Source organism: Lemur catta, chromosome 3 (genome assembly GCF_020740605.2).
Source record: "Lemur catta isolate mLemCat1 chromosome 3, mLemCat1.pri, whole genome shotgun sequence".
NCBI classification, from domain to species: domain Eukaryota; kingdom Metazoa; phylum Chordata; class Mammalia; order Primates; family Lemuridae; genus Lemur; species Lemur catta.
This window is the reverse complement of record NC_059130.1, coordinates 64,859,799-64,873,042: the sequence shown is the minus strand read 5'-3', so window position 1 is coordinate 64,873,042 and position 13,244 is coordinate 64,859,799.

Below are 13,244 nucleotides of genomic sequence, written 5' to 3'. Positions count from 1 at the left end.
GGTAGATTTGACATTTTGGCACATATCAAGCTTTGTATAAGATTCTGCAGAATCTGGTGCTAGTTCTGTGCATTTACCATGTCTTCAAATAGAAGATAATACATGAATGACAACAGCCAATATGTTACTGCATCTTTATATTTTAAATTTTCTAATTTACATTTTTCTTCCCATATTTAATTTAAACAATATTCTGAGAATATAATTTTAAAATCCACCCCCCAAAAGGATAGAATATCATGTACCTAGAATGATTGGCATGGATTGCAATAATACAGAAGAACACTGACTAGTCAAAGTCAATTTCAAAGTTAATTTTAAAAATATATTAATTTTCCTACAAAGGGAAAAGATAATTCAAATCAGTAATATGGTGTCATTATCATCATCATTATTATAGGAATAAAGAAATTGGAGTAGATGACAACTTAGGTCATTTCTAGTGATAATAGCTTTTGGTAGTTATAACTTTATCATAACACTATAAATTAAATGAAATAATGAATGTAAAAATGATATGAAAATTATAGTGCTCTGCATAAAAGTACATTTCAGGCCATCTGATGGCCAGCTCTTTCTTCGTTGATCAGTTAATTCAAACAAATGGTCAATTCAGTCTCCTAAAACAGTTTTACTTCTTTTTTATAAAAAAAAAGATTGAATGTGTTAGTGTGTTGAACTATTCTTGCTACTACTTTTGAAGGTATTGTTAGGATACTGCTATAGCATTATTTTAGGGGTCAGGGCTGAAACTTACAGGCCAGAGTGTGAATGAGCTGAGCAGCATCTCAGCATAATGTTATCTGGTTAGACAAAACTACCTACACATGCTCCTTGACTTACAATGGGGTTACATTTTGATAAATCCATTGTTAACTTGAAGACATTGTCAGTCAAACCCTTGTAAAAGTCATGGACCATCTGTACTATAGAATGGCTTGAAATAGTCATGAAATTGCTGGTGACTCAAACAGGATGGCATTTTCTTACTGCCTGGGAACAAAAGAGGAAACATAAAAGAATGGCAGTTCAGAGTAGGGAGGATGTCGGTCCATGGTTGCTTTGGGAGTTATGTTTGGGAATCTAGTCTTACTATTGTACCCCTCAGAGGATCATTCAACTAAACAAACCATAGCTATCTTTCCCTCAGATATTCATAAACTAGAATGATAAAAAGCTATAATTTATTAAGCACCCACTTCGTATCAGACATCTATTTATATGTTATTTAGTTTATTTATTTAAAAAAATGTGTGCTTATGATCTGTTCATGGCATTGGATATATAGCAATGACTGAAACAGATGACTGCAATAGATGATTTTTTTAATTCTCAGGGGGTTTACAATCTACTAGAGCTGAAATTTTTTAAAAAGGAAAATTATGATAAATTCTGATGTCATAAGTATAGTGGGAAAATAATATTGTAATGTTGTAGAATGACTGGGGCAGCTTGGATTAGGGAAATCAGAAAGTTACACTGGAAATAGAGTGAAAGAATGAAGAGAGAGTAGAGTAATATTGTCTTAAAAAACAGAAGAATCCGCGGCATCAGATTCCACTGAGATCTTCCATAGTGAGGGCAGGAAAAGTGTCATCAGATTTAGTAAAGCAGAGACCGTGGCAAACTTTGAGAGGATATAATTGTAGTTGAAATTGTTGAGGATAGAGACATGGAAGTAGAGACAGTTTATAGAAAACTCTTTCGGTTGGTTTTGCTAGGAATTAAAACTGAGATAAGATAGTAGATGGAGAGAAATTAGTGCTCAGTTTATATTTCCCCATTTGTATACAATATCGGCTCTATCATAAACTGAATTTCTATAAGCCTATTCTTTCTATTGCTTTATTTTCTATTCTTATGTTAACCTCACCGTCTTAATGTAGATTTATAACAAATCTTGATAGCTGGTAGAACACAAGGTAGAGTAGACATACCTTAGCTCTTCATGGTGTTTTATATTTCCATCCAGATTTCAGAGTTAGAATGTCAATCACTATATAAACATGTTGACATTTCAATTTGAATTGTTTTAACTCTATAGACTATACTGGGAGAGTTGACATCATCGTGATACTGAAACGTTTAATACTTTCCATTTATATAAAACTTCCTTAATGGCTTTGAATAACATCTTGTAATTTTCTGAGTCTTACAAGTATTTATACATCTAGGTATCTCATGTTTTGCTACTGCAATCTGTAGATTTTGAAAACTTACATACTCTATTAATATACTTGGGTATTGTTTTGAATCCAGTTGATAAGTTTTCTCATTAAATCTGATAATTCATTAGTAGCTTTTCTTGTGTTTTCTATGAAGGTTGTTTGTATATATTTCTATGTAGGTAATAATATCACTAATAATATATGGTTTCCAGTATCATTGAAGTTTTCATATAACTATATATGTGATTTAATTCTATTTTAAACCTTCTACTTTGATCAATGAGTTATTTAGAAATTTTAAAAAGTTATTATGACAACTTATTTCTAATTTTATATCCTTTCTTTGTGTAGGTTTTCAACAATTGTGTATTTCAACATATAATATCAGTAAATGTCCAATCAGGAAACAAGAACTATCTGCTATTTGGTGGAGAAACTTCAATATAAAGAAATAGTACAAAAACGTCTAATTACCAAATTACTAAAAAGAGGGACTCAGAAGCAAATTTTTCTCTAACCTTCTCATGTCCTCCTGTTTCTCAGTCTCATTGTACCCTGAGACTAGCCATGGAAACTAGAATCCCTCCTCCCCAAGAAGGGTCATAGAAACCAGAACATGTTTTCCTCAACACCTAAAAATATTACTCTAACATTCCCTCCACCTTTCTGTGTGAAAACTAGCCATAAAGAAATTATCTGACATCTTGTTTGACTATAGGTCATAGACCCCCATTCCAGAGAGGTAGCTGCCCCCTACCCAGAAGGAAGGAATGCTGCTTAGAGAGGCCACGAAGAATCTAGACAGGCCTTGCTGGGTCTCTTTCCCCTCTCGGTCTGTGAGCATTAGATTATACCCTTTTTTCTCAGTCATGTTTCTACATGGCTGCCCATACTTTGTTGAACCTAAGCATAAAAAGAGACAATTTTCCCTGCATCTTTGGGTTTTCATTTTGAAGGTGCCCATGTATACATTAAGTAAATTTGTATGTCTTTTTCTCCAATTAATCTGCCTTTTATGAGTTGATTTTTCAGTGAAACTTCAGAGGGCAAAGGGCTTGGCCCCTACAATAGTGTCATAGATTATCCTGAGCACCAATTGAGGATCTTCCATTCATATAAACCAACTTTTCTCCTTCGATCAAGTTATCAAATTGTGAAGATTCTAGACCCATCCAATCTATTTTCACATCGCCACATAAGTGATATTTTAGAAATGCAAGTTTTATCAGTTTTCTCTACTGTTTATAATATTTCAATGCTTTATTCCCTTGAGGATAGAGATCTTTAATCTGTTATAAAAGAATCTTTAGTGTCTGGCCAGTCCTAGTTTATTCTCTACTTCCTGCCTTTTCTACACTGAATTATTGCAATGGACTAATGCACAATGGGCTCAGGTATGTGTTTTTCCTACACTCTGTCTTGCACAAGAGTTTTAAATATATCGGTTCTTGGCACTTCATACACTCAGCATGGAGCAGTTTCACTCTTTTCCCCTACTTCTCTTTTCTGATAAATTTATTCTTGACTTTAAAACTAATATTAGCTGTGATATCAATTCCAAAATCTTCTCCTTTTCTAGAATGGAGAGTGAATATTCTCCCCTTATCATCACCATCATACCCATATTGTACCATACTGCATTGTGTTACTATGCCTAATTTACAGGTAAATAAAACTAAGAATCAGGTAAATTAAGCTGTTTGCTCAAGGTTATGTGTAGCAAGTTACAGATACAATTGTACTGGTTAGTGTTCTGGTCTCCTAACTATGCTGTTTGAAAGATAGAGAATTTGAATCATAGCATGCATAATGGTGAGGTAATTCTAAAGGACATTTTCAGCTAGGAATTGTAAATGTTTTAAAAGGAAGCAGAATGCTTTAAAAAAAAAAAAAAAGAAATTGTACTCAGAAACTCAGTATGTCACAGCTACTCCTCTCCCAGCTTCCTGGGTACAGCAGTTTGAAAAATACTGCTCTATTTGTTTTTCTTGTAGTATCAGAAACAATAAAACCTGCATGCCTAACAAATCATTTGTGAGATAATGGCAAAAGGGGTAGAAGGCTTAAGAAAAACAGGAAACAATCCCCATGGGACTTTAAATATTAATCAAAACAAGTTTTCCTTAGGAAGACTTATGGTGAAGCTAAGATCAACAAAATGAGTCATATCCAGTCTAGAATGAGCCAAGGGTAGGGGAGAGGAAAGTGTCAATTTAGGATTCATTCCACCACTGGGAGGAAGGTTATGCAATTATAACAAAAATAAATTACACAAAGCGTAACTGAATCATATGATATATCCTTATAAAAGACCTAACAATTCTTAACTTTCATGATTTTATTGTTTCATCATTTTATTGCATTCTTGCAGGATTATTTGTCCATGCACTCAAAGCCAGTAAAAATAGGTGATCGTTTAGCTGTACGGGAGTCCTGACTTTGAAACTACATTATTTTCCTCCTCTTTAGGGGTTGGGACATTTTATTTTGTGATGTTTAAGAGGTTAAGATTTATAGTTATACAAAACTTCAACACTCAACTGTACTATTTACCAACTGGTAACCTTTGGCAACTTGCTTAACTAAGATTGTTTTTTTGCTTCTGTAATGCAAATAATATCGACACTACACGCTTGCTGTGAAGATGAATAAAATTAAATATCAATTATGCAGTGTTAAAGAAGTGACAAAAATTCAAACTAGCTTATAAAAAAGGAATTTTTTTTATTGATTTTCATAGCTCTCAAGTATAACAATGTCTGCATTACAAGTGATGCTTGATCTAGGTTTCCAGCAATGTTATACTATGCCCTGTTTATACTCTCTGTATAGTCTAGCACATTTCCTGTGTGCTGGTGACATTCATAGCCTTTTCCTCCATTCATTATGTCAAAATACCCTTGGAGATGGTTATATCCTTTCCCATTCATCTTGTAGGAAGTTCAGTAAAAAGATAGATTCTGGTTTTAGGTATATTCACCCAAAGTCATAAATTCACATTGAATGGCTTGTCTTAGATTATATACTTCCCTTAGAACCATTCCCCATGTTGGAGGGAATACAATAAGATGATTGGCTTGGGCCTGAATCACATTCTTCATTACTGGAGCAGGGGGTTGACCACTATCCCTTCTAGACATCATAAATGGAGAGGATGGAATGAATCTCTGAATAGAAATTAGGAGGCAGAGACAGCAGTTCTACAAGAAAAGTTAATGAATGCCTGGGAAGGGCTGGTGAATAAACGAAAACCAACCATCTTATGTAAAGAGGTTAACTCTAACTGCATATCTGACAGGTCTAAATATGTGATGATATCAAATAAAAACCAATAAAACAAACAAACAAATCAAAGTGTAATCTTTAATCTTTATTTGTAACACTGCATCCTCCTGAGCTTTTTGGGTTCAGGAATAATTACCATAAGTGATAGACTTTATTAGTTTTGACTAGACTTTCATTAAGGTTTTTCTTGTGGTTGGTAGGGTAGCATTTATGATTCTCTTAAGCAATAAACGTGATCAGATAAAAAATATAAATGAAAATAAAGAAACTTCTAATATGTTAGAAGTAATATATTACTCTTCTAAATTATATTGGGTTGGGTACATAAAGAAGATGAAAGCAAAGAATTGCTGTGGTTTGATAGCAGGATCATTTCATAAATAATGTTCAACTGAGTGATAGAAAAAAAGAGTCCAGTCAGTCCCACTGCTGTAGGACAAATTAATTGGGAGGAAGTGCCTTGTCTATATTTAGTTATCTTAAATAAGTGAAAGTTAAGCCAGTCTTACAATGATGGTGGCAAGTTGTCTGAGATCTATCTGTGAAAGGGCAGTCATTGATAAACTAATTCTTCACTAAACTGCCTTCCTAGCATCACGCATATCAATTTGTTGTGGCTTTAGAGAAAATTTTCCTGTTCAGCCTGGATTACACACACTTCTAGATGTTTTGATTTAGTGTTGCAGCTTGCCACTCGCACCACAAATGACATGGTTTCTGCAACTCCACCGCTTCTTCTTTTTATCCCAAAGATCCAATGTCAGTTCCTGGCAAGCCTGCTGTGATGTGGAAGTAATACAAAATAATACGTGTCAATTAAAAATATTTTAAAATCTCTTTGTTTAAAAGAGAACAGATATGGTCATTTTGTGGTTCTAACTGCATGATGTCTGGATATGCTGACTGAATAGAGACTGTTGTATAAATAAGTTGGCAGGAATTTATTGGTACTAGGTAACTAGTAGAGCTGGTTAGAGACTTAGCTCTTAGAATATCTGTAGATGTTCTAAAAATGGAATTTCAGTTATACTAGTTATTTATACTAGCACAGGTCCATCCACAACCAAGAGGAATTAGTTTAGACCTAAATAGAATTAGTGAGTTTATGTAGATAATATAATTTCTGAGATTTTTAATGTCTCTTGCCTTTGGTAATAGGAAGAAAAAGTGGAAAACATTTGGTGAACTTATAAATAAATTGGGAAGCTAAATTCTGTTTTGAGACCACCTTGAAAAATACAGTTTATCCTATCTTGGCTAAAATGTAACTTCTGTGGGGAAAAGTATATTATGACTCAGGCAGAAAAGACAAATGGCAGGAGTTATTTTTTAAAAGCAGTTTCTTTAAAAAAAAAAGCAATTCCTTAGATTCTAAGAAGCACATATTGAACCACCATAGGATAAGCCATTTGGTTATATTTGCAATACACACATTATCTTTTTTTAAAAATTTCAGAATATTATGGGGGTACAAATGCTTTGGTCACATAAATTGCCTTTGCACTGCTCAAATCAAAGCTACAAGCATGCCCATCTCCCAGACAGCTTGCACCGCACCCATTAGATATGAATTTACCCATCCCCTTCCGTCCGCTCCCACCTGCCTGATTCCCAATGAATGTTATTTCCATATGTGCACATAGTGTTGATTGATTAGCAACAATTTAATGGTGAGTACATGTGGTGTTTGCCTTTCCATTCTTGTGATACTTCACTTAGAAGAATGGGCTCCAGCTCCATCCAGGATAATACCAGAGGTATTAGTTCACCATTTTTTATGGCTGAGTAGTACTCCATGGTATATATATACCACATGTTAGTAATCCACTGATGTACTGATGGGTTGTTTCCACATCTTTGCAATGTGGAAATTTCTATCTTAACCTTCAGCCCTTGCCCCAACTTCCTGGTTCTTCTGACACAGTGACTACTCAATGCATTCCTCTGAGACTTAAAAGGGCAAATGGTACTTAATATCTTTTTTTTTTTGTTCAGAAGACTTTTGCCAAATCCTTTCCCTCGTGGAAAACAGCATGAAACCATTCCCATAAACTGTATTAATGCCTTTTCAGGAATGTAAATGTTTCTTTAGTGACTATTTTGATTTGGCAATAATTTCAAAACCAAGTTTTAAGTTGGAAAATTTCAATGTGCCACAATTGATGGTAAGTGTACAGAAGCTCTACTCTGTCTATATGAAGATTTCACTGTTCTAGGCCACTGAGGAACAATTTAGAGGAATAATTTCTTTTGGTACTGTGAAGGGTACTCAGGAGGACGGGAAGTAGAAAATTAACCTCACATGGATGAACGTTGTACACTCAGGGAGTAATTTACTTATTGCTCTCTCTAGGATCAGCCTAAGTAGAAACGGCTGTCATAGATTTATCAATTAGTGTTAGCAAAGGGCATTGAGGAAAACTGTTAAAGTTAAATTAGAATTCTGTGAGTCAGCCTAGCCAATTAAAACCCATTATTGTATTACCTTGCACTTTTACAAAAGCTTGTTTTTAACTATATCAAACTACCTTTTGAGCATTAATTAAAGAATACTCGCAACTCACTAAAGAGATACCATTTTTTTTATGACAGGACTGTTATTTTCACGTAAGACACACCAAGCAACGAGATCAAAGGCTGTTTTCCATTGCTTATGGGTGACTCATACATGAGAGTATAAACATGATGCTCAATTGCAGTTTTCCTCTGTGTCTTGTGACCTCAGTATCTAAACTGCTCTCTTAGATCCTGGTCTTGCTTCCTGACATTGAAAAAAAAAGCCTCCCACCATGCTGTTCAGTCATCATTAATGTCTGAGCCATTAAAATCACCAGTCTTTTAAAAAGTATTAAATGTATTCTTGCTTTACCTTAATTTTTAAGAGTGACTGATTTTCAATCAGTTTTCAGAACATGCTGTGAGACTGAACTTGTTTAGGTCAAACTGCATCAATGAGGGGCTTCAGAACAAAGGTCTGCCCTTAGCACACCTTGCTCTCTCCCCTTCCTCTGTAGCAGCCCACACTGTAAGGCGGGAGACTACATCCCTTCCTTAGTGTAACTCTTCCCTCAACTGCTGAGTGGGAACAAAAGCACTTAAGAGAGATAAAAAGTGATTCTGACATTTTACCCAGATGTTGATTAACAGCTACAGACAGTACAAATAAAAATGTTTAATCACAGTTTTAAAGGAACAATATAAATATAACACCATCTGACCTTTGGAAAAAGGAAAAAAAAAAATTTGACCTTTGCAATGTGCAATTCTTGCCTTTATCAAAAAAGCAACACCTCTTCAATGTGCTGTGTGTTGGCTCTGGTCCAAAATAACTTTCTCCCAGCTTATCTCTATAAAAATACTGGAGTATAATTTTTGTAACAACACATTTTAAATGCAAAAATGTGTCATGTGACTCTAATTAAACAGTTTTATATTGTCTATTGTCATGTCTAATGTGCTGAGAAAAGTTGTTCTTCTTCAAAAAATCTACTACACATTGTTTGTCTGATATGAAAATTATTTAAATGATTCAATATATATTTTGACTTCGAAGATAGCCTGCTGTGATAAAGTTTTATAATGAAATGGTTTAAAAAGTAATTTTAAATATTCCAAAAACAAACAAAATAAAATCTTTCACAGATTCTTAACTACCGCATCCACCATTCTTTATACCTACAATTGATGACTTCCCTGAGACTCTTAATATCCTGGTCTCCTCCCATAACCTCATTAATGAAAAAGAGAAGAAGTGATGTTTCATTATTTTATATCAATGTATTCATTACAAAATTCAGTCTTATCAACATGCACATTAAAAAATAAGTTTTTGCATCTGTAGAATTGGTTGAAATTTGTATAGAACCCTTTTTAATGACCTGCTTCTCTATATGTTCATTAAAATGTGAACAGAACACTTCCCTAACCAAATCCCAGTTTCTAAACATAGTTTTCCATAATATTGTTTTTCAAAAAATAAATTCAAGACCTGGAAAAGTGAAATATGGTGCATATGTTCTCTCTGAGTAAACACTTCCTAAAGTTAATCTTATTAAAAATCACCTTGGAAATAGCATATAACTCTAAATCTCTGCAAGCTTGATTTTCCTGAGCTCCAGTCATGGGGGTACCAAACACTAATCCAATTAAACTTGTTTCATTAAGTTGCTAAAAGACAACTAGTAAGAACAATTCTATTAAAACAACTTTAAAGATCAGATGCTGCTCCTACCCCACAGTGGTTTTTCTACTTTAAAAAAAAAAATAGTAGGATTTTATTGATGGTCTTGTTTTTACTGTATGCCCTGACTAGAAATGGAACCAAGAGTGGCCTTTGAGACAGAAATCACCGGATGTGAGCAGGTGAGGTTTATTCACGGACTTGACATGGAATGCTCATTCACCCGCATTCCTTCACATCCCTGTTTCCTTCTGCCTTAACGTATTCGTTCCTCCACTCCCATCTGAGTCACTGCACAGTGTTGGGCTTGTCACGTGTATAACAAAATACAGAAGAAATGGAAGAAGATGAATATTACAATTTCTGTTTAAAGGGAAGTATTTCTTTTTTTTTTCTGTGATTCACACCGAATATTGATTCGGGAGAGTGTTTTATATATTGCAACTAATCCAGAAATCTTGCTCGTTGTAACACCTGCACCTTTCTGTGTTTCTCACATGGACTGCCTTTTCCTTTCTACATCACTCCATAACTAATGCTTCTTAGAGAATAGAAGGGGTTAACGATGGCTGGTGATGTGGAACAAGGGACATGAAGGTATTTCTAGCAAAATCAAGGGAGCAAGAGCTTCGTTACTGGGGAGGCAGATTTTCCTTGGAACTTACAGTGTATGAAAGTGGAGAAAGTGATGGTCATGTCTGTAGGAGGGTGGTGTTTGGAGCAGAGATGGGAGGTTGGGATCGGTGGTTCGAAGACCCTCAGCCCCAGATGGCTCTAATTTGCCCAGAGCGGAAGCAGTATGCTGCTGAGAGGGAGCCTGTTCATTTTCCACTTGAATGGAATCTGAAAGCACTGAAATCTCACAAGAAACTTGGGTCTCACAAGGTTTAAAACCAAATTTTGCAGATTTAGGAGTAAAGTCAACTGAACTTGATGAAATAGTGTGCTTTGGGTTTTTTTCCCCATCTTTACAAATGAACCATCTGTGCTATTATATCAAGCACGGGGAGAGAATCTTGTCTTATTTGACCTGTCCCAGATCCCCCTAGTTAGTAAGAACCATAATCAAGGCTATTTAAAAACATTCTGCTGAAGGTGGGAAACATCATCTAAGCTCCTTCTCTACTCACTCTTACTTGCCTCTTGACCGCGTAGAGTCTGATTAATCCTTGATAAGCAGCCTCTTTCTCACCACTACCATAAACTGTATTAAACTGACCTGGAGCTTGTCAGTGCATTGCCTCAGGAAAAGGTGCCACGTACTAGTTGACACTGGCCCTGCTATATGCCATTTGGTAGGATCTGAGCCTTACTCAGTTGCAAATGGCAGGTATTCCAGAGAACAGCAGGCAGAACACACAATGTATGATAGAGACAGTTGCTCTTCTCTGTTAGCGTGCTTAAAATTACTCCTTTTCTTTTCATTAAACCCCGTTTGATTTCTTTTTCTCTATTTTTAAAATGCCTGATTAGATATTTAAATTTTAGATTTATCCTGAAATTATTCATGCATTTTGTCTCAGCCAAAATACTAGGGTTTTTTTTTTTTTTAGTTAGACACTCTAAATAGTGAGACATTTCTCTTTTTCCATTTGGAATTTGCTGTGACATAATCATTGTGTTTGGTGAATCAAAATGTTTAATACATTTAGTTATATTTAACATGGCAGAGTTTTTCCCTCAGCCATCCTCTCATATTTTCCCTCATCTATTGCATATATAGCACTATGTAAGCGTAGTTCGATAAATAAAATAGTGTTTGCCATGTACCAGCCATTGTTTTAAGCCCTTTGACGTGTATTTAATCATGTAATCCTCCTAAAAACCTAATAAATAGGTCCTAACACTATCCTCCACATGGAGGTTGAGTACTTTGACCAAGGTCACAAGCTAGTGAGTGGCAAGAATTTCATCTGAACAGCTCAGCTATAGAATCTATGCCTTTAACCACCATACTATGTCGTCTCTCAAGCCTCATAATTTCTTTCAGCAATAATTTGTTTTAGGCTGTTGTAAATCGTCCTGGGAGATTTTGTATTTTGTATAAGACCTGTTACAGAAGTATACAATCCTCCTGTGTTCTCTTAAATGGCTTACTGCACTGGAGCTCCTTTTTGCTCAGTTAGGGAAGCGTCTTAAAATGATCAAGTGCTAAAGGAAAGTTCTTGTCACAAACACATTCCATGAAAATATACATATACCAACTCCACTTTTACAAACAATGCAATGTGAATTATTTTTTCCAGATCATTTTAGACAAACATAAAAACCAAGAAGACAAGAGTAAGTTGGTTGATTCAAAAGTGTTGTTCATTGAAAAGAGGGGGAAGTAAGTTTGTACTTTATAATCTTCATTCAAATAATTTCTGAGAACTTTCTTATTATGAAGGGATGTGGGGGAAGAAAGAATTTCAGATGGGGAGGCTAAAATTCAAGTTGAGTTCTGACTTACTTGACTGTTCTTAGTGTGTTATTCAGAAAAGATAATAAATTGCTTCTGGATATGTTGTGATTTCATGACGGACATTTGCTTTTGATCTGTTGGTTGAGTCCCCCATCTGGTGGCTGAATTGCTACTGCAATTCAATGCTACTACAGGGGAAATTGTAGGTCTGACATCAGCCACAAGCAGGGTTTCTTAAACCTAAGGCCTTCAGAATAAGGTCTCTTTTATTTAAAATTTATCCTTAGACATATTAAATATTCTCCTCTTATTATGACCAAGGGAATAATTACTTTGCAAAGAATTGAAACTTTATATATCTTATACCATATTACTGGGCTCTCTTCACAAATGTTTCTCAAATCGTGGTCTAGGACCAACTTATCAACTGGGTTTCTTATAAACTGCAGATTTTTGAGCCTCATCCTAGACCTACTTACTAGAATCCTCTTATACTCAAGAAACTATATATATATATATATATATATATATATATATTTTTTTTTTTTTTTTGAGACAGAGTCTCGCTTTGTTGCCCAGGCTAGAGTGAGTGCCGTGGCATCAGCCTAGCTCACAGCAACCTCAAACTCCTGGGCTTCAGCGATCCTACTGCCTCAGCCTCCCGAGTAGCTGGGACTACAGGCATGCGCCACCATGCCCAGCTAATTTTTTCTATATAGATTTTTAGCTGTCCAAATCATTTCTTTCTATTTTTGGTAGAGACGGGGTCTCACTCTTGCTCAGGCTGGTCTTGAACTCCTGACCTCGAGCGATCCACCCGCCTCGGCCTCCCAGAGTGCTAGGATTACAGGCGTGAGCCACTGCGCCTGGCCAAGAAACTATATTTTAAATGAATATCCCAGTTAGTTTTTGCATACAAAACACAAGAGGCTTTGGGTAAAAGGGCCTTAATTTGGGCTCTTTTTAAGCTATATTATTAATATTAATCTGAGGTAGGGGAGAACTTTAAAATGCTAAATAAAAGTTATTACAGAAGTGTCAATGAAGTAAAGAGGTTCTGTCTTCTTAAAAGGATCCTGTAGACAAGACCATTGTCTATACCTGCCCATGGCCATCAAAGCTTCCTCAATCTGAAATAATTCCTTCCACAATGTTCTCAAACATTTTTAGAGATAGGTTATAAAACTATTTCTTCATATGTACATAT